Genomic DNA, 27,093 nt, shown 5'->3' with positions numbered 1-27,093 from the left:
CATGTCCAGAGTGCTTAACCACTGAAGCAGTTCCACAAACTTTCCTGACACAAATGCAACAGTGTCGAGTCAAATTTCTCAATTTTTCCAGTGTGTCTCAGTCTCAGAAAATATTCTGCAAGGATTGTGCAATGCTCTCAATGCCTCCGTGACTCATTGGCAAATAGTCCACAAGGATTTTGAAAATAACAGAATTAACAATAAAGTATAGAATGTCACATTATCATCAGGATCACATAGTCTTACTAGATTCTATTAGAAATCTTTTCTCAAAAGCTTTATTCTTGTAGTTATAGAAAAAATTAAAGTTTGTTGTTGAATGTCAAATACCTTTAAGGCCATATTTTTCTGATTGTATTTTTATAGAAACTACATTTTTCTTAGAATTATCTGTAAATACATTTTTTTATTTAGAAAGCATTTTTGGTGTCCTGGTTGCCAACTTCATATTATGTATTTGTTACATTGTGATTTTCTAATACTGTGTTACAAAGAATTATAATTTATCATTTTGTTTATGTACTTGGAGTAGAGTATATTTCATTTTTGAGAATAAAAAGCTTAATAAATCTTTGGATCTTTGTAGTTATTTACATTCTCTGTGTCTTTATCTTACCAAATTAATTCTAGTGTCAAAATGTCATACACATAATTTTTCTCCTTATATCTCAAGCAATGCATCATATATGACTTTGTGGCCATATTATTTGGATAACATGGCTCCTCTTCCAGTTACTTACCAGTAGTCTCAATGTTATCTACATAGAATAATCTCTATTAAATTCAGCCATTTTATTAATTTGTATTTAATGACATTGATGTCTTGGCCTTATTTCATGTATGGCACACTGGCACATTGCATACTTTAATCAGTGATATTTCAGAATAATTTTCTTTTTTTTTTTTTTTTTGGTTTTTTTCGAGACAGGGTTTCTCTGTATTGTTTTGGAGCCTACCCTGGAACTCGCTAGGTAGACCATGCTTGGTCTCGAACTCACAGAGATCCACCTGCCTCTGCCTCCCGAGTGCTGGGATTAAAGGCGTGCGCCACCACCGCCCAGCCAGAATCATTTTCATTTCTTGTTTTTCTCAAATGCCATGTCCATTTTTATCATATGCTCATTCCTAAATTAATGCCCACTACTGTAGTTGTATTTCTAGACTCCTTTAACTCTTGGATGTTACTTTTTCTCACTATTAATTTTTCTTTCAATAACTTATTATGGATATTTATCTACTTCATTTTTATCTTTTTGGTTTCTAAAATTATAGTGTTATTGCTCTGAAATTCCACTTGCAATTTCATAAAATATTTTGATGGTATGTTTTCATCCTGTATTTTATATCACTTTAAAAGACAACCTATTTTTTAATTCCATTCACAGTGAACTAGAACTTTGTGTTTATAATGTTATCCTTTCATTCTTCAAATAGTAACTTGTGTTGATGACAAAACTGCTAAAGAGATGTTCACTTCCACTGGGGTTGCATAGGGTACAGTCCATCAGCGCGGGTAAGCATGGTGAACAACTCTGCTCAGTCTGTGGCAGAGGGAGTTTGTACTGCAACTTGTTCACAATTTGGCAGACCAGAAAGCAGACAACAAGCAGTTGGGATTGGCTGAACTCAACTTTCCTAAACTGTATAGTGGTCATTTCTTTTTACGGCATGCTCAGCGGGAACAGAAAACATATCTCTCACTGACCTCACAAGACAGGGCTAGAATGCAACCAAATGGTGCTGTGTGGGGTATTTTATGAGCCAATTAGAGAGGAGCATTTCCTTATACAAGAGCAGCATCCAAGAACTGAGACTGACAAGACATCATCCTCTTAAAATCTGGCCTTAGGAAACGCCACCCGGTAGGTTCTGAGGTAACACCACCACGCACATCCTGTCTTTTGAAACAGGACACTTGTTCTTCTGCTTCGATTTTTCGCTATTTCCCTCAGCTTCCCCCAAATCTTCCTTTCATGCTACAGACTTTGAGCTGGTTTCAGCAAAAACAGAAGCAAGAGAGTAGGAAAACATACTCTCAATATTTTTTACCTCTTCAATTTCATCATGCAGAGGGTTCGTGTTCTCTGTGTGTTGTTCTGTTGCTCTAGACACAAGTCATGTGTCCTCCATGCCCCATTTTCAAGAATGAGCTGTGATTGACGCGAGACAGCCCTTGCTGAAGGGCAGTCTGCCTGTGTTCCTTGCTCTGATTCCAATAACAGCAACTTCTTTCCCTTCATGGGGATACTGTTTTTCATTCTCAATGTTTTCTTTCATTACACTGGAGAAAATACTGGGTAAAAGCACATTTAAAAGTGAGCTGTGGTGGCTCTGTCCTGGCTGTGCTTTCTCTGTGGAGGTCTCCTCTGTGTTTGAGGGTCCTAAATTCTCAGGAATAACAGTTGGGCTCAGATGCAACAGTGTCATAATGGCATGTCAGAAACAGAGACTAGGCAGGAAATGCAGAAAATGGTGTTTTAATGAAGCCTGGATGATGAGTCCAGAAAGCTCATGCTGGTAGGCTCCCAGCAAATGCCATGGGCTTCCTTTTGTGGGCTCAACTATCTCAATCGAGGTTCTTTGCAATCAAGCATCCTGTGATCACCTGCCCCGATGTTCCAAAAACAAATGCTTTGATTCAAGAGCAAGCATTTTCTGAGTTAAACAGAAGTCTGGAGGAGATGTGCTGTCAGTCAGTGTAACAAATAACCTGAAGCAGGGAGAACGGTTAGATGACTAGTGGTGAGAGCGACCCAAGGCTGGTCTTGGGATCATCTTAACTTCTGTACTCAAAGGTCCCCTTCAGCAAAAGTTAGGGAATGCATTTAACTTCTCAAAAGTTCTTCCCTGATGCCACGTTGTAGCAAGTGTTTCTCAAAGAGTATTTGCTTGAAACTTTAGTTACCACTCAGCGAACTGCCAACACAGCAATGCAGGCTTCTGTCAGATCCCAGGTTGGGGTGCCTGCCTTCCCCATGGCTGGTCACCTGGCTTGAGACTTACCTTCTCACCTCTACCATGTGGGGGTAATGGGCCAGGAGGGCTGGAGCCCACTGGGTGGACCCTCAGACCTGCCTAAGCTTCCAAGGGCCCCCAAATGGACCTGGATTTGGACCAGGGGTTGAACCAGGCTCAGAAGTGTTAGAGATCTCCTCATGTCCCCCACCATAATTGTTCTGTGAAGGGATGGCATAGTGTGGACTTTGGCACAGACTGGGCCTAGTGCCCCAAGTTGTCCTGGAGACTTTGCAGCCTTAGGGTCGAGCAGCAGCAGGAGTGGAGAGCAATTTGGAGGGGACCTCCCCTGCGCCCTGCACTGTCTGCCCCAGGGACATCAAATTGGAGATGGTGGACCCAAGTCCCAAGGAGTTCCAGGACATGAAAGTTCTGCCAAGCTGCTAAAGCAGAAGAGCATTTTGGGGTACACCCAAGGCCAATGTGGGGCTCCCTCTGAGCATTCTCTTTGGAAAGCCAGTCAACCATCTGCCTCCTTTAGCCCTGCAGCTCAACTTCAAGAACTTGTGTAAGCTTCAGCGGCCGCAAAAGAAATGAGTGGAGGAAGCCGACAACCATGAGAACCTTCAGGAGATAAGCAAAGCAGAGACCCAGGAGAAGGCCAGCAAGAGACAGTGGATGAGTGTGGAGAACTGTGTGAGGGGGAAACCAGAGAACATGTTTCAGCAGTGCCAAAAGCCCAACCTGCGACAGACCAGCATCATCGCCAAGAAGCCTGGGTGGAGAAGGATGTGATCTGAGTGTGGTTCTGTAACCAGTGCCAAAAGGGCAAATGATCAAGCATTGACTATTTCCAAAGAGAGCTCTCCCGTGCATTCAAACTGAGGTGCCAGCCCTGCGTGGGGATGAGGTGAGCCGAGGCAAAGGAAAGGGGGTAAACGAAGAGAACTTGGAGCCACCACAGCTTTGGGGTTAAGTTCATTTACAGAAGAGGAGAGGAGAAGCCCAAAAAGGGTTGGGGGAAGGGCAGGTTGGGAGTACGAGGGGGAGATGAAGTTCAATGATGCGGTTGATCTTGAGCCCATTTGTCATTTTGATCTTAAATTAAAAAGCCTGGAACATGTTTAAAAATGATATTAATTCAGTTATTTTATTTCCTTTTTCTGCAACATGTATAACTATTCTTCAGAGCTGTCAATCAATAAGAGATGAACCTAATTAACACATTAAGCTAATAAAATAGTTGCCAAAGGCAAATAAGCTACCATGGTTTGTTCTGATGATCTTATCACAGGAAAATGCATGGTTTCTGTAAAGTTCTCAGAAAAATTGAAATTAGTTTTGAACTCTTGTTACTCTGTGAAAGTGGGGGGGGTTGAGAATTGGTTATCACGTCTCTCCTTAGTTGATGATTTCTGAGGCACAACAATACTAGCCCTGTCAACTTAGATAAAATAAATAACCAGAGACTAGAATGAAGTATCACAGTAGAGAAAGAATCAGAGAACTATGCAAGGCCTGCCTCAGATGCATAAAATCATAACAAATTGTATTTGTAAGTTTAAATGTTAAAAATAGCAATTTGCCTCAGAGTTCAATAAGCCTTACCACATGTATCTTCTTCAATAAAGGATATTTCCAAAAGACACTTTATCTTTTAGATTCTCTCACTAGCCTGATCCTTGGTATCATAACTTGTCCATCAAAGTAACGTGTCAGGCACATATTCATGCAAGACACCACATGAGATGTAACTCTTAGCTGCTGGTGGCTTGCCAGTTACCTCAACAGAATGTATTTCCTTTGATTCTTCCATTAACTTTAGCCTGCCTTATCCCCTCTCCAGCCACCTCAATGATGAAAAACAAGACCCAAACTTGATTTGTCTATCAAGGCTCTACAACCTATCTTAGATCTATGGCTTCAATCACATTCCTTCCTCAATTCAGTCCAATTAAACAAATATCTGCAGGTGCTTTCTATAGGGCACATCCATTGCAGAAAAATAAGTGTCCTCTGGATGTGAGACAAATGTACAGTGGTGGTGGTTATTTACAGAAGACCTGCTATGATGGGACCCTTCATCATTCCATCATGGATAGGGAGGAGCTTATGAGGTCCCACCCCACCCCTGAGGAGCCAATGGCAGTTTATGGCTCCTGGGGAGTGAGAATTATTTTCTCCTGTAGTACAAACACTGTTGAGTTGCCCATGTTCCAGTAAATAGCCATCTACTTATGCTCAGGTGGACAACTCTAATTAAATTCAATGGGTCACACACAAAGAAAGACATTAATAAATTAAAAGGGAATTGTTGGATAGAAGGAGTTCAATAGGAGGAGGGGATAAAAGAAGATAATGGAAGGGTGAAATGTTCAAAAAGCATTTTATACATACATGAAATTATCAAGTAATAATTTTTAAAGTTAAAAAATATATAAGTCAAAATGATCAATATCCTAAACTAAAAGATGCATACAGCCTCTTATCCAAGGAAGGAGATAACTGACACATATTCAACAAAACATACCAGTCTCTGCCTTGTTGGACCTTTGAAAGGTTAAAATGAAATAATAGGAGTTAATCCACATAGGGCTAGACATAGGATGACATCGGGCTTAAATGGCATGGCCAGACAAGACACGTACACCGTGAGTCATCTTGACTTCCTTACTCTGTCTCATGCTACTTTGAGACCAGTGGTTTATTCTTCCAGGTTCCAAAAAGATCCAACCACAAAGTCACAAAGTATGTTTGCAAGTCATTTAGATCCCACAAAAAATTTTAAAGCAATGGGGAGGGACATTTAGAAGGAAAATGTAATGAAAAAAATCTCCACTAAGTATTTTCGGGCTTCCCCAGAACATTTCAGATTCTGCCATTCATCTCTCTACTCACTGCCACTCCCCACCTTCCGGCTAGGCAAAATTCTCTCGCTTGGTCTGAGCTCTAGCCCTGTCTGTGTAAGGAAAAATGTGACTTAATGCTTTAAAGACTCTGGCACCGTAGAATGTACCTTGGCTTTTATATTTTGTATATGCATTATTGGCTGTTGTTCTCGGGGAGTAAGGAGATCAGGTAAAGGGCTTTTATCCACTCACACTTTTATCTGATGAAAATCAGAGTCACTGTATTCAAAACGAACTGATACTGTTCTCCCAAGAAAATAACATATTCTGCACGATTTGAGATTTAGAAAGAATTACTGGTCAAACTTGTTTGGACTTCAAAATGTCTCCAGATGATCTCTGTCATTAAATGTCAGCCAACCTCAGGAAACAAGAAAGGGAATTTCCTTTCATTGAGTTCACTCCTGAACTTATCCTGGAGATTGCTGTCAGGACAAAGGCTCAGCTTTTCTAGTCCACCCCCAAATTCATTCCTCTGTGCTGAGAGTACTTGGGTACTCACTGGTGTATCTATACAGTTCTCAGACTCCACCGCACTCCCTATGGATTGAGAATATAAGCATGGTTCTGAAAGCTGAAGAGGGCATAGTCTGTATAAAGGCACTTTATGTCTTGCTACTTGCTCTGTATCCTTTCCCATTGTGTCTCATTGGAACCACAAATTTATATCAGTGCTGCATTAAACTCCAAGCAGCATCTCCCTCTTCCCAAATTCATGATGCAGCTACTGAGTTCTTTGTTTTACATACAACCAACTTCCTCAGAAGAGAGGGTGGAAGCACCACACATACCACACTGAGTGGGAGGGCTGTGTTCTGTATCTTTTATATACAGCTACATTTCTTTTTTGCATGTTGGTGCCTCTAGACATCATACAGGAACACATTAACCAATGAGGCATCATATCAAATTTGGTTAGATTTTCTGATTGGTATGCTCACCATAAGAAAAATAACTTTGCTGTGACCTTGGAAGATTCTTGGCACTTACTGTCCTGTCTGGATTTATGTCAACTTGGCAAAAGTTATATTCATGTGAGAGTAAGAACATATATTGAGAAAATGCCTCCATAAAGATTGGATTGGAGGTAAGCCTGTAGAGCATTTTCTTTACTAGTAATTGATTAATGTGGGAGGGCTCAGGCCAATGTGGGTGGTACCACCCTAGACTGGTGTCCCGGGTGCTATAAGAAAGTAAACCAAACAAGCCATAAGGAGCAAGTCAGTAAGCAGCACTCTTCATGGTCTCTGCATTGACCCACTCCTGCCTCTATGTTGCTGCCCTGCTTGAGTTCCTGCCCTGACTGTCTTTAATGACGCACTGCCATTCAGGATACATAAGACAAATAAACCCTTTCCTCCTCAAGTTGGTTTTGGTCATGGTATTTATCACAGCAGTAGTAACCCTAACTTAGATACTGGTGGACTTTTCTGTTCAGTTCTCAATTCTCTAGACCTTTGGGATACCAGAAGAAAGAAGTTCAAATGAACTCTTTCCCATAGACCCAAGGATATATTATATATTCTGTCACAGAATTACAATCTCATGTGAAAGTCTCAATAGGAATACAGAACACAATCAACATTTTCCTTAGGAGTTCTGTGAGTCAGATTCCCATTATTGTGGCAAAATGCCTGAGGAAGAACTACTCCATGGAGGAAATATCTAATGGGGCTCAGAACTGGGTTTCAGAACATCATGGGGAGGAAGATGTTGTAGACCGGGAAGCTGGGAAGCCAGCGTACATGCACTATCAGCTTTATTCTTATTCCCTTTTTATCCTTCTTGGTCCTCTAGCCCATGTGATGCTGCCACCCACATTCATGGTGCGTCTTTCCATCTAGTTCATCTTCCATGGAAATGGCCTCGAAGACATAAAGTTCAGCCTTGCTGAACTTAACCCCTCTCCATCCAGTCAATGGGAAAATCAAATTTATCATCACAGAAGTCTTGGCAGAGTTAACACTACTTTGCTATAAAGTAAGTGAATCCACACCCACCACCTAACCATCTCCTCTGCTGGGAAAGTCTACTAAAACCCAACAGCGAAGAGCATTTCTCCAGCTCGTCTAGAGTCTCAGGATTCCATTCTGGCTTCATGCAGCTGCTTCCCTTGGCACCCAAGCTAAGCTGGACCTCTTTTTATGCTATCAAGATGTTCCTTGTTTCTTATAATGACTATTAATAATAATATTTACATGAACAAGCCTTCATTGTGCCAAAGGATCTTCATGTGCTTCAACAGCAGTGACATAAATTCAAGGCTGGTTCCAGGAGAATCCATGATGATCTTTAGAGAGCGACCAGCTGATACCTGGCCTAGAGAGCACAGCAAAGGGGACACTCCCTGCTCAATAGGAAGGGTTAAGTGTACCAACTGCCAGTTGGAAGGAAGTACTGTAGGAAATGTGACTGGTAAAAGCTGATAAAACAAAAACTGTGCTATTCGAATATGGCTCTCCTAAGTTCCAAGGCCCCATCTGTTGCCTTTTGGCTACCAAATTTCCCTATTCCCCCTTCTGAAAAATCACATTCTTTATTTCTTTAGGGAAATGGGCTGAACTGAATGAAATGATTTCTCTACTGGAAGTATATTGTACTTCTACCATGAGATGGGCAGTGATCCAATAAAGGTGGCAGTTAATCCCTTCCTGGTTCATAGGAGAATACTGGAGATGTGAGGCTGGAGAGAGATGCACTTCTGCAGTGGAGCTTTCGAGTGACTCCCACACCTGCCAGGAGCTGCTTGTGTCTTTGCCCTTCCACTGAGTAGACCCTTAGTGATTCTTCCTGTGTCTCCGCCTTGGTGCTTTTGTTGTAGTTGTTGTCTAAGCTTGTCATTTTCTGTAATTTCACACTTGTACACCCATGCATACACACAAACATCCATGCTTAGTTTAGCTAACTTGCATCAAAAAAAATCTCTGCTAATAGGGGGTCCAGTGTCTTATGAAATATACTTGGGAAGTAGTTTAGACTTATACAGTTTGGATTATGCTTATACAACCCAGCATGAAGGTAGAATTTGGGGTGGATACGGGGCTCACAGAGGACACAAACAGAGCCAGAGCAGTATCAGAAGTACCACCAGCATTGGCTGTCTAGACATGGTGAGTGATTTTCAACTAGCAGACATTTTAATTATGGAAAACCTTCCTTAGACTGGTGTGTCCTTTAGACACATGATAAAGCAAGAGGAAATACCAGACTAATACATTTTGAGGTTTACTTAGAGTATAGGTCAGCTGTGACCAGTACTATGTTGCTCTGGCTTGTGATACAGAGACAGAGGGCTGAAGTAGTGTTGGTAAGTACTGAGGTCCCTGAATGGTTATTCTATTCATGCTCATGTGACACAGAATGTCCCCTCATTAATTGTATGTGCCTGCAGTTGTCATTCACCATGGACTGTGGTGGTATATTTTTTATGATTTATTAAAGCTTGCCTGAGGATTCAGAAAACAAAGCCATCCACAAGCTATAGTGGTGGCACACACCTTTAATACTAGGACTCAGGAGACAAAGGCAGATGGATCTCTCTGAGTTCAAAGCCACCTGGGCCTAAACAAGATTTCATCAGTCTAAAAGAGTAACAGCTCCCGCCTTTTATCCCAGGACTGAGGATGGTAAATGAGCCAAGCTAAGGATACTGGGGGGGGGGGTTGTGTGATACTTTATTAGAGAGAGAAAAGTCACTTACATGAGAAGCCGAGAACTGAAGTCAGCTCTCTGTTGGTCTCCAACCTTGATCGCAACCCCAAGAGAGAGCATGTCCCTTCCTTCTTCCCTTTATCTCTCCTAACCCCCAGGTACCCATTTGGACATGGTCAGTGTCGTCAATGCATGAGATCTCTCCCTACACAGGACTCGTGGGAGGTATTTAAGACAGGAACAGGGTCTCAGAGCTGGCATTCATTCTCCAGCCACATTGAGGATAGGAAGACATTCTTCAAGTCTCAGAATTCTCCAGCCACACTGAGGAGAGGCAGCAGCAGTCAGAGGTTTGGTGGAGCCAGGATAACCTTTTCAGTCTGAGCTAGAGGTAAGAACTAGTGGACAGCTGATTTGCTTTTCTGATGTTTGAACTCCAATATCTGTCTCTGGGTCTTTTATTTATTGTGCTACAGGAAAACTTGCATGATTAACATATAATAATTTGGTTGTGTATACATCTTATCTTATGAAAATTCATCAAAATCTATACTCTGGACTTATCTGTCTCCACTAAAGACTGCTTTTCACTCTCTTACTTTCCATTATCATTATCTTTTGTTATAAGGATCCTAACATAAATCTACCTCTTAGAAAAAGTTAAAGCTTGTAATGTAGTATTTTCATGTATAGGCAGTTTTGTGTCACAGATCTCTTGAACTTTTTAATCTTGTGAAAACAAAGTTATACACTCTTTGATTAACATCTCCCAACTCATTACTTTCCAAGCCATGAATTACTACCTCTCCATTCCCTTCTGTGCCATTTAACTATTTGAGATTCATCGTGTGTGGTACCATGTAGTATTTTTCTGCTTCATTTCACTTAGTATAATAGTCCTTAGATTAAGTCATGCTGTCTCCAGACCCCAGTCGTAAAACTGGGGAACCAGCATTGGACCAAATCAAGCCTTCTAAATGTGGGTTTCAGTTAGGAGGATTGGGCAGTCTGTGGGACCACTGACAGTGGAACCAGTATTTATCCCTAGTGCACAAATGGACTTTGGGAGTCCCTTCCCCATGGAGGGCTACTCTCTCAGCCTAGATACATGGGGGAGGGCCATGGATATCAGCCTATGATATGACAGACTTTGATAATCCCCCATGGAAGGTCTCACTCTCCCTGGAGTGGATGAGGGGTGGGAGTGGGGACAGGGGAAGGCATGGTAGGATGGGAAGGAGAGGGAACCTGAATTAATATATAAAATAAGATTGTTTCTAAATTTAAAAAAAGAAAAAATGTCATGCTGTCTCAAATGGTGGAATTTCCTTATTTTCTAAGACTGCAAAATATACTTTTACAGGTATAACTTTTTAAACATTCGTTCATCCACTCATGAATATTAATGCTGCTTCTGTGTCTCAGCTGTTGTGACTTACTCTTAGGGTGAACAATGTTTCTTTGAGATCTGATTTCAATGCCTGTGGGTATATGCCAGAATATACCCACAGATGTCTATATTAGAGAGTAGTTTCTGTTTTCAGTGGTTTTATTTATTCATCTATTTTTAATTATATCTATATATGTGTGGGTACATACAAAAGAGCATATATCCACAGAAGCCAGAAGATGGCATTGAGTCACCTAGTGTTAGAGTTAGAGTTGGTTGTGAGTCACCTGATGTGGGTGCTGGGAACTGAACATGGGTCTTCTACAGGAGCAGTATACACATTTAATCACTGAGCAATCTTTCCAGTCTCTAACTTCCAAGGTTTTCTGAGGAATATCTATATTCTTTCTGCCAGCAACAAACAAGCATGTTAAACTTAAGTATCCAAAACCCTTCTAACAAAGTAAATCCTATAGGTGAATGAGTCTATCAAACTTCTAACAGATAATTCATACTAATATTGCCTTAATTGCATTTCTTAAGTAGAAGCTAGAATGTTTCTAGTGGTTTTACGAGGTCAGCATTATGCTAATGTCAACCAAACATATTATAAGGAAAAGAAGGTAACAGTTTAATAAGCTGCATGAACAAAGACACAAAAAAACCCTCAACAAAATTTTAGCAATGCTTGTATTCCCAGTATATTAAAATGATCCAGCACCATGACCAAGTGGAATTTATTCATAGGATGCAGAACTATCTGCCACAAGAAAATAAATTGATATGATGTACCATATAGCAGGAAAAGGACTTGATATCTATAGCCATCCTAGAACCTTCATCCAGTGACTGATGGAAGCAGAGGCAAACACCCACAGTTAAACACTGAACTGAACCCATGGAACCCAGTGTCAGGAAGAGAGGAGCGATGAGCAAATTGGCAAAGGATGGGCTGGCAAAACCAGCAGAGACAGCTGATCTGAACAAGGGGGAGCTCTTGGACTCCAGACCATCAGCTGGGAGGCCAACATGGGACTGATCCAGACCCCCTGAGTGTGAGAGTCAGTGAGAAGGCCTGGACAACCTATGGGGCCCTGGGCAGTAGATCACTGTTTATCCCTGGCATACAAATGGACTTCATGTGTCCATAACACAAAGAGGGATGCTCTCTCAGCCTGGACTCTTAGGGGAGTGCCTGGCCTCTGCCCTGAGTGAAATGACAGACTCTAGATATCCCCTATGTGGAAGGAAGTGGGGATAGGGTGGGAGGCTGGGGAGATGGTGGGGGGTGCAGGAGGAGGGGAGGGAGAGGGAACTGGGATTGACATGTGAAGCAAGCTATTTAAAATTAAAGTAATAAAAGAAAAGAAAAGAATAACAGTGTGCACCAGTTCTGGGGACCATTAATCAAGGCCTGTCCCAAGCATTGCTAGGCTCCAGGATAGCAGCCTCTTTCTTTTACAAGGTTTCACACACACACACACACACACACACACACACACACACACACACACACACAGGTCTCTGTTCTGACTGCGATCTGTATCCACTGTGACCTCTTCTTCAATAATTATATTTTCAATGACCCTACTTCTAAATAAGGTCAGGTTCTGAAATACTAAACACTGCAAATTCATTATACACATTCTAGACACAGTATAGTTCAACTCATACCGCCATCTGAGATAATTGATTATGATAGACTAAATCCAAGGAAATTCCAGTTTAAGCAGTTTACCTGTTCATTACCTAGTCACACCAAAATCAAAAAGAAAAACAAATCATCCCTCATGAGTCAAGAAAGCCCATAGAACTTAGCCAAAAGTACTATATATTTGAAGTTTAAATAATAGCATAACTAGAGGATTCCCAGGAATTAGTGAAAAATCCTCCCTCCTGTTGAATTCTTTTGCTGTCACGGCACTATTTGGTTCATCTGAGATAGCCTGTGAAGTTTTTTCATCTATCCCTGACAACCTACAGGTCTGGAGAATCTTCAACTGCTATGAAAATCAAATTAAATAGAATTGAGTTTTTTCCAGTGAGCCTAGAATACTGACTTTTACCACAAATAATAAAACATAGCCTTCATAAACACATGAGATATTTGGATTTCTGTCCCCTATTTTGAATATTCTGAAAGGCAGAAGAATGTGTTTGAATTAGTTCCCATTTAGATGGAATTTCCTCTGTTATTTCAAGAAAAAAATAATAACCATATGTTTTTTCCATGTCATCAATGGCTCTTTGTAATGGCTTTTTATTAAAGATACTATAAACCATAGCCTTTTCATTATTTTTAAAAGTCACCCTCCCCCAATGAGCCCCTCAACTTTGTCTTCTACAACCAGGTTTAGTACATTGCCTAAAGATCCATACTAAGAAAACAAAAAGAAATAAAGCATATAAGCAAATGGTGTGATCCTAATAAGGAGTAGAAAATAGAGTAGGCAGTCTACTACTACCTACTAGTCAGACATAGTGGAGATGCTTCCACAGTAGATGGAAACAGAGTTGGAAGGAGACCAACACAAAGGCAGGGAGAGCAACTGTCCAGCTGGGACTATAATTCACTTGCCCTACATAGAAGTTAAAAAACGAAGAAGGCAATAGAAATGACCAGAAATAGAACAAAGATCCCAAGTACCTATTTTAAAAATGTGTAGGAATCTAGGGTAATAACTCAGTTAGTAAAGCCCTTGTGTTATAAGTATGAAAACCTAAATTCAATCTTCTAGAATTCACATAAAAGCAAAAGAGCCAAGACGTGGCATGTGTGCTTACAAACACAGCTCTGGAGACTCAGGATGGCCTATTTTTTGAGCTTCCAGGTAAGAAGAGGTTCCATCTCAAAAAAATCGAAATGGATTGTGCTTAGAACCAAATGTCCTACACACATATACAAATACACGCTCGTCTGCACACATACACACACAGTAACTTTGTGAAGAGTGTAATATATCAACTTTGAAAATTACAACCTACATATTTAACTTTTAGCCTGTATTTCAGCAGAGATATATGCAAACTGATTGCACTTGTAAATATAAATGCAGGAAACTGTAATGCTGGCAGGTGATAAACCTTGGCCATGATCTGTACATTCCAATGAGAAAGAAAAAAATGTATCCAGATTAAATGCCACACAGGAAGAGCATAAATGTAATTGTGACTCAGGTGTCACACAAACTTGATGAACTTTGCCTTATGATAAATCAGGAACAGCTTCCTAGACCCAGCTGGCAGTCCAGAGACGAGGTGACATTAGTTATAGTGATGGTTCATACTGCTTGTCAATTTGGCATGATCTAGAAACTCCTGGACCAACATCAGGGAATATCTGTGAGGGGTTTTCTAGATCAGATTACATGAGTTAGAAGACCCACGTTAAATGTAGGCAGCATTGCTCCATGGGCTGGTATCCTGGAATGCAAACAAAGGGAGAAGTGGGCAGGGACAGCACCAGCATTCATCCCTTCCTGCTTCCGGGATTCAGATGCAATGTGACCAGCCGCCTCAGGCTCCTTCTGTCATGGCTTTTCTACCATGATTGACTATACCTCAGACTGTAAGCTACAATAAACTATTCCTTCCTTAGGTAGCATTTGTCAGGTATTTTGTCATAGTAACAAAAAGAGTATCCAGAATAGCAACTCAACTCATTGGCCTTCCAGTATTCACCAACATAGCAAAACTCACTAGTGTTTGCCTCAGTACACTCACATGCATGACCCAAATAAACAATAGGGTAATGTTAAAAAACAATCAATCAAATCCAAGACATCATTTAATGAGAAGTCCCTTATTAGCATAGATTATTAGACCTTTCTACTTTTATCTAAATTTAATTTGGCTTCTATCAGGCTTACTACACGTCTTTCCTTTTATCTACAAAGTTTGTACATCATGTCTTGATGCTGAGATTGCAACACTCATGCATCTTCTTGGACAGACATGAAATGATTCTCTTTTGGTGATGTCAACTTTGGAAGAACAAAATGAGTTAATGCTACGGGGATAGTGTTTTCATTTTTAGTCCAGTACCACAACATGCCTGATGCTGGTCTCAGATTCTTTTCCTAAATGTGCTTTGTCTGCATCCACTTTCAATCACATGATACACTGAAAACTTCTAATTAATGATCGTTGTATTGCACCACAGTAAAATAAGATCAAACAAAAAGATTCTCAATCAATTTTGTGATGGCTACAGGAAGCAAAACAAAACCAACAGATTGATCCGTGCATAGAAAAGACATGAAAATAGTCATTGAGCCACAGAAAATACATCCTGATTTTTCTCACATGCACACTCATTCGTGGAGCCTTGCCCATAAGATGAAAGCTTCCTTTAGTGCAGGAAAAAAGCAAACCCAGAGGTAGTAAGTCCTTCAAGCACAAAAATTGCAGAACTTAGAAAATATTTTTGCATCACTTACCTCCAAGAATGATGAGGGTGGCAGAGCTATGAATGTCAATTTGGGAAGTGAATTAGAGAACTGGTTTCTTCGCTTACCAAAGAGAAGGGGGCAGATTACTCACATTATAGTAGAGTGTACCTTCCAAATGTTTCGGCAATGCCAACTGCCCCCTCTCCCTGGGATCTGACCAAGAGTTCACTGGTCAAAGTACACAGCAGCAACAGGATACCAGGTAAAAGATGCAAAAGAGTACCAGTATAAACTAAGTCAAGTGTTCCTATAGGCTGAGCTTCTATGCACAAAACACATAGAGATCCTGTGGTTAATTGCACTGTTGATTAAGCATGAAGGGGTTGACCTAAAGAGCAGTTGGCACAAAGTCCAAAGGCAACAGCTATAAAAGTTCTTGGGTCTGCTAACCTTTATGCCATCATCCATCAATGAAAACCATATGTGACTCCCTTCCTGATAGATGCATTGGAGCAGATTAATGCAGAGGGAATAAAGCCTGCTTTGCCTTCCCTGTGGTCATCATTAATAATGCCTTATTTATAGAGCAAAGACTCAGTAAGTATGTTCTGAATAAATGGAGCAGGGTTGTAATTGATCACTGGGAACAGGCCAATTAGATAGATTTTTAATGAAAAAAAAGTCAAAATAACACCCAGACACCCTGTTTAAAAGGCACAGATTTCATAAAGCCATACTAACAAAAAAATACCTCATTTCTTTCACAAAAGAACTTGTGGACTTGGGAGAGGTGGGGAGGAGTGGGATAATTAACAAATATGAGTACCTTCTTCCCCATCCCTTAGCCACACCAACACTGGACTACCTTGCCTCATTGCACAGGCAGTTTAGAATTTCAAGAGATATGAGGAACAAAGAGATGAACTACAAGAGAAACGGAGAAAAGTTTATAAAGGAGAAAAAGTTTAAAAAGTTAAAAAAAAAAGGAAGGAAGAGGGGCCTGGAATTGACATGTGAAGCAACCTTGTTTCTAATTTAAATTTAAATTTAAAAATAAAAAATATATTAAAAATAAATAAGGAAGGAAGAGATAATAATTGAGCATGGCATAGCATGATGCCATAAGACTAGACACAAACCATGTTATCAAGGCTGGACAAGGCCTGCTCTTTTCTGAAGGGAAATGGAGCAGCAGTGGGTCTGCAGGAGAGGGGAGGTGAGGGGGTAAGAAGAGTGGAGGGGAGAGAAGTTCTATCAGCCAGTGTTTATGAGAGCAACATTAAAATTGCTTCAAATTCCCAAAGACTGTGCTTATGATGCTACAGATCTCTTCAAACTTGTAGGACTTAATCCCTCTTTTGAGCCCTTAGGAGGTGTGCTCCTTCAAAATTGGGGCAGTATCCAAGAGATTCGTAGAATAAACTGGGTTAGCAGGCTGCCATTCAAGGTCCATTTCTCCATCCCTCCTCTCCAAAGCCACTCACTTGACTCAAGACTTCCTATGATGTAAGTAAACACTAGTGAAGGAACTTGGGGTGCAGCCCAAGATTCACTTCATTTTATTTCTCCCTCAGTAATGAACAGTTGAGAAAACTGCCTTTAACAATATTATCAAAATTTTGTTCAAGTTTTTAGTGAATGCCTTAAAGCTACCTTGAGACTCAGAGGAATCGTCTCCTCTCCCTGATGCTGTATCACTTGACTCCTATTTCCAGCAGTAAGTAACAATTTAGAGAATAAGCATGGATGCGCCTCCAAACATCAACCTCAATTCAGTTTTATATATGTCCTTCAGGAAGATCTCAGAGACCATAGCACAAGTCTGATCTAATTTCATCCTTCAGTCTATTATCCTCTTTTGAAGAAAAATGTTCCAATCTGTAATAATTAGCTTTAACTGTCAATTTGAAATAGCCTAAAATTATCTCAGAATCGTATCAGTGATGGATTGTTAGTATTAGGTTATCCTGTAGGAGACTGACTTAATGCATGATTTGATAAGAAAAGACCCAACCCTCCGTGGGCAGCTCCATTTCCTAGGCATGGGTTCCTGAGCTGTATAAGATTGGGGCAAGGGGAGCTTAGCATAAGTAAGCGAGCAAGCCTGAGAATATGTCTGCTTTCCTTTCTCTTTGTTCTTGACTGAGGATATGATGTGACTAGTTTCTTGAAGTCCCTGTCTTGACTTCCCCATAATGATGGACTGCAACCTGGAATTTTAAGCTGAAATAAACCCCTTTCTTCCTTGAGTTGCCTTTAGCCAAGGCATTGAACATCGTCTGAAGTTCCCACATCTGGTAAGCCTTGCAAAACCTTCATCCGTCTGTCTGGACACCATCTCTGCTTCAAGGTACATCCTGGGCAGCACATGTTTCACTTGAACTATTTCTGTAAGTGTCTCATATAGACCATCAATTATGTCACTGTAATTCTATTACCGATATTCATTTTGAGCAGCTTCTTCTCAAAACAAGTTTACATCTCAATCCAGTCATAACATCTCACTGAAAATGCTTATAACAACTATGACAACTTTGCTATACATGTAGAATAATATAAATCATGGGCTGTGAGCCCAGGGAAAAGAAGGGTGAAGAAGTGATGGCAGGGTAAAAGTAAGGAGAGGGAATAAAGAGAAGAGAGGTGGTGTTGATGATGTACTAGGTGTTTCCAGACAAATATGCTTTCTGCATGAACCTCTAATTCTCCCTCTAATGACATGTCTAATACCATGTTCCCTGCCACACATATAAGCAGCACATGCTTCTACCCAGCCCTTAATCATCTTCTAGCAACTCCTCTAACCACTCCCCTCGTCTTTAAATGTGTAGGTGATGCCATCATCTTCTTTTCTCACACCTCTGCCCTTGACCTGTGGCAATCAGATTTTCTCTCTATTCACCCAGAAGCTGTATTGACTAATATCATTTCAAATCTTCACTTGAAAGGTCCACTTGAAATGCTTTAGGCCTTTGATGCTGTTACCTAAGCATTGTGGATCAATTCCTTCTGCGATTGTCCACCACATTTCCTTCTGTGATGTTGACTGTCCTGGCATCTTAGTCTCTGTTCCTTGAATATCTTATAAACACAATACCCCCAGACTTCCCATAGATCTATATTCACCAGCTCTCATCTTCATTTACTTCACACATACATATTTCTATGGAAATCATAGTCAAGGGCTCAACTTCAGCCTAGTTGAGCAGTTTTATGAATTGGTCCTAAATATACATCTACATCCAGTCTAGAGAAAGAAAGAGTTTCAAGGCCATTATAATTTTATACCCGACATCTCAACTACATTCTATAAAGAACACAAGTTCGAGGTTAATCCTTAAAGTAGTGCTAGTTCATAGGCATTTCTGTCTATCAAGCTGCTAAATAACATGCAAATACAAATATAGAATGTTGAGCATCACACTCAGAGACATAGTGTATCAGACTAGAGACCAGGGCCATGGGATCCAGGATAAGGAGGAGTGCTCAGTTATTGTAGACTTCAGGTAGGAGCAAGGACTGTGGTCATGACTTTGGCACTAGTCTAAAAACAAAACATGGCTGAAAGTGCTGATTGAAGTTTTTTTGGATTCCTACCTAAAGCCAGGGAAATATGAGACCTGTGCCTCAGCTATAAAACAGCTGGAGTCTACAGTGGCTGTTAAGAAGGTAAGCGCTCAGAACTTTGAGCAGGTCATTAACATTCTGCTCCTATGAGGTTCTAAGTATAGAATTTTACATTTACCCTCATTAAATTTTATCTTTCTGGTGTCTGCCTAGTGTCCTGAAGTCAAAATAATTTTGAGTCTCAATTTTTACATCTGTCATATTCATTCTTTCTGTATCATCTGCAAATGATGTGGCCTTCTAATGTCCTTGGCCAAGCAATTGGTAAAATTTTGATGTGATCCAAGGACCAAGCCACACATCTCTCTTCAGTATTTCCTCCAGTTAACAGCAACCTATCCATCAACATTTCCTTTGGAAGTATTCAACCAGCCACAATTTTACCTGACTGTACCCACATTCAGCTAACATTGCAATATTCTATCTGCCAGGCATCATTTGTATTTGGAAAATCTCTGTTGAAATCAAAACAGGCTGTTCTAAAGATTTCCTCCAATGTTCCCCACTCCATTGATGTAGTGGCATTAAGAAATAAAATAGGATGATTCTGATTTTGGCGTGACTTCTCCTAATGACTCAGTGCTTCCTCTTCTTAGTACTCACAGCCATCTGCTTAATATTCTATTTTAGAAGCTTTCCCTGGGCTGAAACCTGATTTCTCAATGTGCAGTTTGCAGAATTCCTTTTTCAAAGCTGGGAAAGCTTTGCTTGGTGCCATTCTCCTGGCCATGCTTTTTTCTCTCTGAGGTCAGATGGGCCAACCATTCTTGAAGGGGAACTCTGAACTTCCCCAAGGAGTTTATTCTCTTTTCTTCTTGTAAGCCATCAGAAATTTCTAAATGTTTTTATTACTTCATTTCTATCTTTTTTCCTCACTTGATAAAGAAGCTATAGGGAAAAAAAATCAACTTCATCACACAGACACATTTTTTTCTTCATTGTCACCAGTTACAATCTCCTTATCCTCCCCAAGCATTTGGACTCTGTAAAACCCTTTCACTCAACACATCAAATATACACCATCTTATTCAGCCACTCAGACCTTATCAGATTCTGAGCTTCTGTCTCCTAACAATGCTCTGCACAGTCCGCTTGCTCTAGTGACCTCTAATGGACATTCATTTACCTATGTTTTTATCTAAGGATTTCTATGAAGTCATATCAACCCACAGTCATCAGCTCTTCAGGATGTCATAATTCCTCTTCAGAGGTCATCTTCCTCCCAACAGCAGCAGTACAGTATCACAGACCTAATGTCCAGGAGCTTGCTCAATCCCCTCAGGTCTCACATCATCCAAAGGCAGTGGCAGCCATGTCAGGAATCATCCCAGATTATTTGTGCTCTGTAGTCCCATATCATGCCAAAGAGGTTCTTCTATAGTAAGGGGCAACTCTTTGACTTAACAATTTAACTTAATCCCTTCCCATGGTCTCCCCTCAAACTCTTTTTTAATTTCAACCAAGTCCTACTTCCTAACTATTCAATTCGTCAGTGGTTCTGTTCATTACAAGTCATTAGTCAGAGGATAGGGCACCTCTTTTGGGGCCAGAAGAAACGACTATATGTTTGATTTTTAATTAAGACCTCTCCCACTTGTTCTGACTCAAACTGAGTTTTTGGTTCCCTGATGCATTGTGATTTCAATAAAAGTCCTTTAACAATCTCTTTTTCAAACCTCCATATTCATCCAACTTCCTTACCCATGCATGGTCTTCTAAGCCTATGCACATTCACTGTCTCTTTACCGTCTATAGGAAATTCCCAAAACCATATAAAAATATCACTTCAGCCATATAATCCCTCCAACCAAATAATTTTCATGCTTACATTTCCCATTCTCCAATGGTTAGATTTTTTCTTCTGTCAACATTATACTTCATATCATATTTTAGCCAAATTTGGGCCCTAAGAAAATATATTTTCCAGAATATTTCTTAGCAAAGTACCACTTTCCTATGACATGTTCTCTGATACCTGATCATAAGCAGTCAGCCGTGAGTATACTTCCCAGAAATCACCCTATTGGATGTAGAAATATGAATGTGTTTTATTTGAGTTATCAACTGGGTTTTGCTATACTTGTGGCCTCCCTACAGATTTGGGACATGTACTAAGCCCTCAGGACAACATGAGTCAATTTTTTAAAGGGGAGAGATGGCGATGGAGATAGAGTTGTAGATGAGAGAAATAGGAAGAGAGAAGAAAGAAAGAAGAAAAGGAGAGAGGGATAAGAGAGGTAGAGAAAAACTGATGAATATTCCTTATTATGTATATTCTGGAAACCCTGACTACACAGCTTTGAAATTGGCATAGCTCTAGATCCTTGGTGAAAAAAAAGGTCCTCTTATGGTGTCTTTGAAATAGTCTCAATTTCCAGAAAATTAAAATAATTCTGATTTGCTTTTAAAGGATGGCCCAAAGTTGTGTTGGTAAATGGCTTGCTGGGCACTCCAGAAATGATGAAGGGAGAGCTATAGTAGGCCACCAGGAGGGAAAATCCAGTGACTCAAGAGAAACCTACTTTGATCTGGGTTGCCATCCATTTGAAGGAGTGGATGGCAGAGGCAAGAGGATAGAGATTTCAAGAAGAGTCGGTAGAATCTTTATAGAATAGGCTCAGGTACAATGAGTAGAATCTATTCATTAGAAATGTCTCATAGAGCAATCTGAAGAGACAGCTGTCAGTAAAGTTCTTGCATACAAGCATAACAACCTGAGTTTAGTCACCAGGACCCACATTTTAAAAGCCAGGCTTTCTGGCTCTGCTTGCAAGTCCAGCAAAGGTAGATCCATACAGTTCTCTTGCCACCCTGCCTAGCATACATCTTGCCTTGCCAGTGAACTTGAGGTGGTGGCCACACCCTATGGGCGTGGCTTCCTGTGTGCAGCTATGAGCCCTTATAAGAGGAGGGGCTCATTTACTCTCTTGGGTTGTGCTGAGAGTATGGGAAGAGCATCTTCTGGATCAGGAAGACAGTCACAGTTATTCAGTATCATTTGTGTAAGTGTGTCCCTAATAAATACCTATTTATCATTTATCTTGGATCTGGTGGACTCATTTAAACCCCACATTTAGCCTACTCGACAAGTAATGGGTCAAACAGAGACCCTGTCTCAAGAACCATATGGAAGCCAAGCACTGTAGAAGATTCCTAAAATATATACATATATAACGGAGTTTAAAAGAAGTTACCATATAATGGAAAAGACAACAATGTGGCCAAATAGCACCCCCAGTACCAGGAATAGATCACATCTTACATCCTGCAAACATTACAGGGTTCTTATTGCCATGACATAGCCTATTCTCCACACTTGACAGTCAGGACTACTGCTGAGCATATCACATATTTATATCATAGAACAAGAAGAAATCTAGCTGATACCGGATGCTTCATCCCTGCTGTCTATCATTCACAGCACTAGAAGATGCTATATGCACCAACCACCAGAGGAGAAAAGCAAGCATCAAGCTCACCCAGCTCTGAACCCTATGTGTTAAAATAGTCACTTGCCTATGAGCATGCCCACTGGTGCTACAGTGGCACAAATGTTATGGGAGTAACGAAACGCATTTTTATTGGATTTAAGACCTGTTCCATGAATGGAATTCATATCTGATACTGTTAACCCAAACCTGAGACTAGACAGGTTATGAATCCTAGAGGGAAACCTACTACTATCATTCTACTAAAGGAACATAGCAATAAAATGACACTTAATGCCATATCGCAATACCCAATACCCATAGATCAGTGCACCTCTCACCCTTTATCAGAGAGGCTTATTCTTCCAGCTGATGGTGATTAACAGAGACTCACAGCTGGACAACATGCACAGAGAGAGAAACTTTAGAGTTGTTCAACTCTAAATGTGATGTGCTTATCATTACCTCTCCCCTCAGTGCTCGGGAGTCTATGGAAAAGAGAAGTGGGAAGATTATAAGAGCAAGAGATAGTAGATAATTCAAGAAAATGGCATTTTCTATATTCGACAGGGCACATAAGCATATGAATTCACTGATAGTTTGACAGCTTATACAGGATCTGCACAAGCTTAAGCCAGACAAACTACCAGAATGGAGGAGGGGAAGTGGGTACAAAGTTCTACTCCTTGACAAAATGCTGCTAGCAACTGATAGTTTCTGGGAGAGGGAAAATCAGTTTTCTTCAATGAAGTGACACTGGTATATTCATATGCCATGGCAGGCCCAATGTTCAGAAGTAGCTGTTCAACACAAAACGGTGTATGTGTTTTGGGTTTTTTTTGGGGGGGTCTTTTGTTTTCTTTTGTTTCCAAGAGAGAGAAAGAACATGAAGTTACCTGAGTTGGGAGGTTGAGAAAGACCTAGCAGGGAAGAGAATATGATCAAAATATAGTGTCTAAAATCCTCAAAGATGAAATAAAAGCATAAAAAAGTGGACAAAACCAGAGAAATTACTCAAGACTCACTAAATGTCTCTCCTTCATATACACAAATGTACCACATGATCATACACACACACACACACACCTAAAAACTAAGGTAAAATAAATTATTTATAGGGAGGGTTAAAGAAGACAATGCAAGGATACGGTCAGAGCTACTGGAGAATGGGACCCAATCCCCAGAGAGATGGGAGAAACAACCTTAGACATATTGGCCCCCCACAGCAAGGGAACAAAAGGAGGCAGGGAAGTTAGAGCTCGTACAGCCATCATGACCCAGGAACAGAGGCTAGTTATAAAATTCCAGACACTGTCCCTAAACTCTGTGCCACAACAGATGCCCTTCCCCTATAATGAGATTGATGACTACCTTAAATGCCATCATAGAGCTTTCACCCAGTAGCTGATGGAAGCAGAAGCAGAGATTCACAGCTGAGCACTGAGCCGAACTCCTGGAATACAGATGTAGAAAGGGAGGAGTGATGAGCAAAAGGATCAAGACCATGCTGGAGAAACCAACAGAAACACCTGATCTGAACAAGTGGGAGCTCACGGACCCCAGACTGAGAGCTGGGGAGCCAGCATAGGACCAGACGAGGTCCCCTGAATGTGGGGTGTCAGTCAGGGGACCTGGGTAGTTGATGGGGCCTCTGGCAATGGAACCAGTATTTATCCCTAGTGCACAAATGGACTCTGGGAGCCCATTCCCTATGGAGGGATACTCTCTCAGTCTAGATAAATGGGGAGGGCCTAGATCCTGCTCCCAAATGATGTGACAGACTTTGAGGATCCCCATGGGAGACCTCACCCTCCTTGAGGAGTGGATGGAGAGTGGGATGGGGAGTTGGTGGGGGGAACGGGGGGATAGGAGGGAGAGGGAACTGGGATTGGTATGTAAAATAAGATTGTTTTTAATTTAAATAAAATTAATTTTAAAAAGAAAGAAAGAAAAAAGCTAGCCAGTCTGTGGTAGCACATGCCTTTAATCCTAGTACTTAGGAGGCAGAGGCAGGCGGATCTCTGTGAGTTTGAGGCCAGTCTGGCCTACGGAGCCAGTGGCAGGAAAGGCTCCAAAGCTCCACAGAGAAACCCTAATTCAAAAAAACAAAAAAAAAAGAAAAAGCTAATATGCTATGAGCCAAGTTCTCAGTCATTGACACTGTCAAGCCTGGTCTCTCTATGAGTGCAAGCTGGGGCTGAACGCAGCAAGGCAGGAGCTGGCAGACTCTCCAGTCCTACATGCCTAGTATAACACTTGAACTTATGCAGAACCTGGAACCCTGTAAGACTGCCTGTGCCAGTCCTGCATGCCTAGTGTAACACTTTAACTTATGCAGAACCTGGAACCCTGTAAGACTGCCCGTGCTGAAGAATATCTTCAAATTCAAAGTGATAAAAGAAAGGTATGTTTCAACTTTTGGCTTTGGCTCAACTTACCTCAGTGTGGTTTTCTTCACTGAAGAATTATGCTGATCATTCTATGTACCCAAGCTGTTCAGTTTTCATTCTTAAAAATATATAAACATGCTTTAAAGTTTAATTCACTTCCTCCTGCAGATTTTTAAACAAAAGTAACATTGTAATGTGTCTGTCTGCACAAACGCGTGAGATAACTTACATTCATATACGCATTTATTTGTATAGACATTTATTACCCACCTACTTACTGGTCTATGACACCACATCAAGTAGTGAGAGTGGCAGGTATGAAATTACAAATAGCGTTTTCTAGCAGATTAAATATCCACTATTTATCACCCTTCAACTAGGAGATTATTAGAATGTATTTAAGGCATTGTTCTAAACAAAAATGTCTTTGATCCTTGGAGAATGTCGATACCAGCTGCCTTTGAATCTGGTTATCCCTTATGTTGTAAAAAACATTTAACTTTTATTAATTCTGTTCTTTGATAATTTCAACCATGTATATATTGCATTCTGACTACTCTCCCCTTGCTCCACACCATTATTTCCCCCCAACCCCCACATCCACACCCATCCCTCCCTAGAGCTCTTTCTCACATCCATGCCTTTGTGTTTGGTTTGTGAGTCTGCGAGTTTAAACAGGCCCATCTATGTGACCATTGACACAGAACCTCTGAGTGGAGACTGGTGAACTCACCAGGAGGTACTCAATGGCAGACAAAGGCTGCCCTCCCACAGACTCCATCAGCAACCAATAGTTTAGGAGGAATAGGAACCCATGGTCCCTCCCTGATCCATGTTTGACAGCTGACAATGATAGTATATGTCCAGAGCAGGCAACCCCAACTATTGTGAGATCATGATTGCAGTCTTATCTTCTGGCTTAAACATCCCAACAAAGGAGACACATACTCTGTCAGCATCAGGCATATGAATCAAAAACTCTGTTTTCCTCAGTCTTTGCAAACCTTCCCATCCTCCCTTCTTGCCTTTATCTCACTAATTATTTGAGTTTGGTGTTAGTCTTTCTACTGTCCTTCCTTACATCTTCATGTCTTCCAACTATAAAATGCATTCCTCCCTGGGTTGCTGTGAATGGAACTGGATTAAATGTGACTCTGTTGCTCTTGGAGGCAAAGCTGTAGTTTGCTTTTCTTAGCCTTTACTTGTGACCACCCACATCACTGGACACCTAACAATTGCCTCTGCCAAGTGATTGCAACCACACTGGAAATTTAGCCTTCAGCTAGGCTGACTCCAATAATTTCCTCTCTCAAAACTCTAAGCTGGAAGGCCAGCACGGACATTTTCTCATCACCTTCACTGTGGTTCCTGCCATCCCTGGGGGTGGGCTTCTTCATCCAATTGGATGAGGGCTATAGGTAACCCAGTGTCTAGGCAGCTCTTTCTCAATTCTCTGGAGCAGGTCTCCAAGCAGCTGGGCCTCCCCCATTCATTTACTGCTCCACTGAGCCTTTGTCTCATTCAGCCAGCTAGCTAGCCTTCTTGGTTTGAGAACAATAAGTGCTTGCAAAATTTTTACATTTTAAGACCAACATGGTGAAAAGGCCTACAGGGGTTTTTATTTAAATAACCTAGGCAATATTCATTTTACTACAGACCTTGCTGTTATCCCCTCTCTCCAAATTTCATCAAAAGCTTTTAACAACAACTGGTTTCCCCTCCAGGGAACCTTCACAGCAGCTGGCAATGAGCCCATAGGATCTAGGAATAAGCCATTCTCAGTAGCTCCCAGCCCCCCAGATGCTTCCTGGTACTAGGGAGTCCTCAATTTGTTTTCCTACCAGAACATTTTAAGGAACCTCACAACTTTGCTCGTGCCTTTTTATTTTCCATTTTATGCTCTTTATTTACATTTTATTCTCATCTTTACTTGACATCCATGTTTTTACTCTTAACTGTTTAATTGTATCTTGTGCGCTCTGCTTCCTGATGTGTTCATGTTTACATGGTGTGTGTGTGTGTGTGTGTGTGTGTGTGTGTGTGTGTGTGTGTGTGTGCTGTGTGTTGCCTTCAGGTAAATCTTGAGTGAGTGATGAGTGCACCAGGATGTAAGACTTGGATCACAATCTAGTTTACAGTGCCATCATAACTATTTGGATCCTCTGCAACGTGTGTGATTTCCTGTTAGCCAAAGATAGTTTTTGTGAATCATTTTCTCTGTAGCTTAACCTCACTCCTCCTGCTTTGCTTCTTCATCATAGTGTGCAGGCTCCTGTGGCTATGTACATGTGTTTCAATCTTGGCTCTCACTTTTCCCAGGTGATAACCTCAGGACCTCTGAGCTTCAGTTCT

General features: G+C 40.9%; 1 protein-coding gene and 1 pseudogene across 3 annotated transcripts in view; one reads left to right on the top strand and one right to left on the bottom strand.

The window, feature by feature from the left end:
- The window catches only part of Pid1 (phosphotyrosine interaction domain containing 1), a 294,006-nt gene that overhangs the window by 245,641 nt on the left and 21,272 nt on the right, over positions 1-27,093 (bottom strand). The window contains exon 2 of one of the 3 annotated variants that reach the window (XM_040753184.1): positions 24,790-24,903. The exons of the other annotated variants lie outside the window; for them this stretch is intronic. The gene's annotated coding sequence lies outside the window, so the exon portion shown is untranslated. The remainder of the gene's footprint in view (positions 1-24,789; positions 24,904-27,093) is intronic. 3 annotated transcript variants of the gene reach the window in all.
- On the top strand, positions 2,976-3,869 carry LOC110343209 (annotated as a pseudogene).

Source organism: Mesocricetus auratus, unplaced genomic scaffold, assembly GCF_017639785.1.
Source record: "Mesocricetus auratus isolate SY011 unplaced genomic scaffold, BCM_Maur_2.0 Super-Scaffold_100010, whole genome shotgun sequence".
Taxonomy (NCBI): Eukaryota; Metazoa; Chordata; class Mammalia; order Rodentia; family Cricetidae; genus Mesocricetus; species Mesocricetus auratus.
The sequence above is the reverse complement of the archived record's forward strand: the minus strand, read 5'-3'. Positions and strand labels throughout refer to the sequence as shown.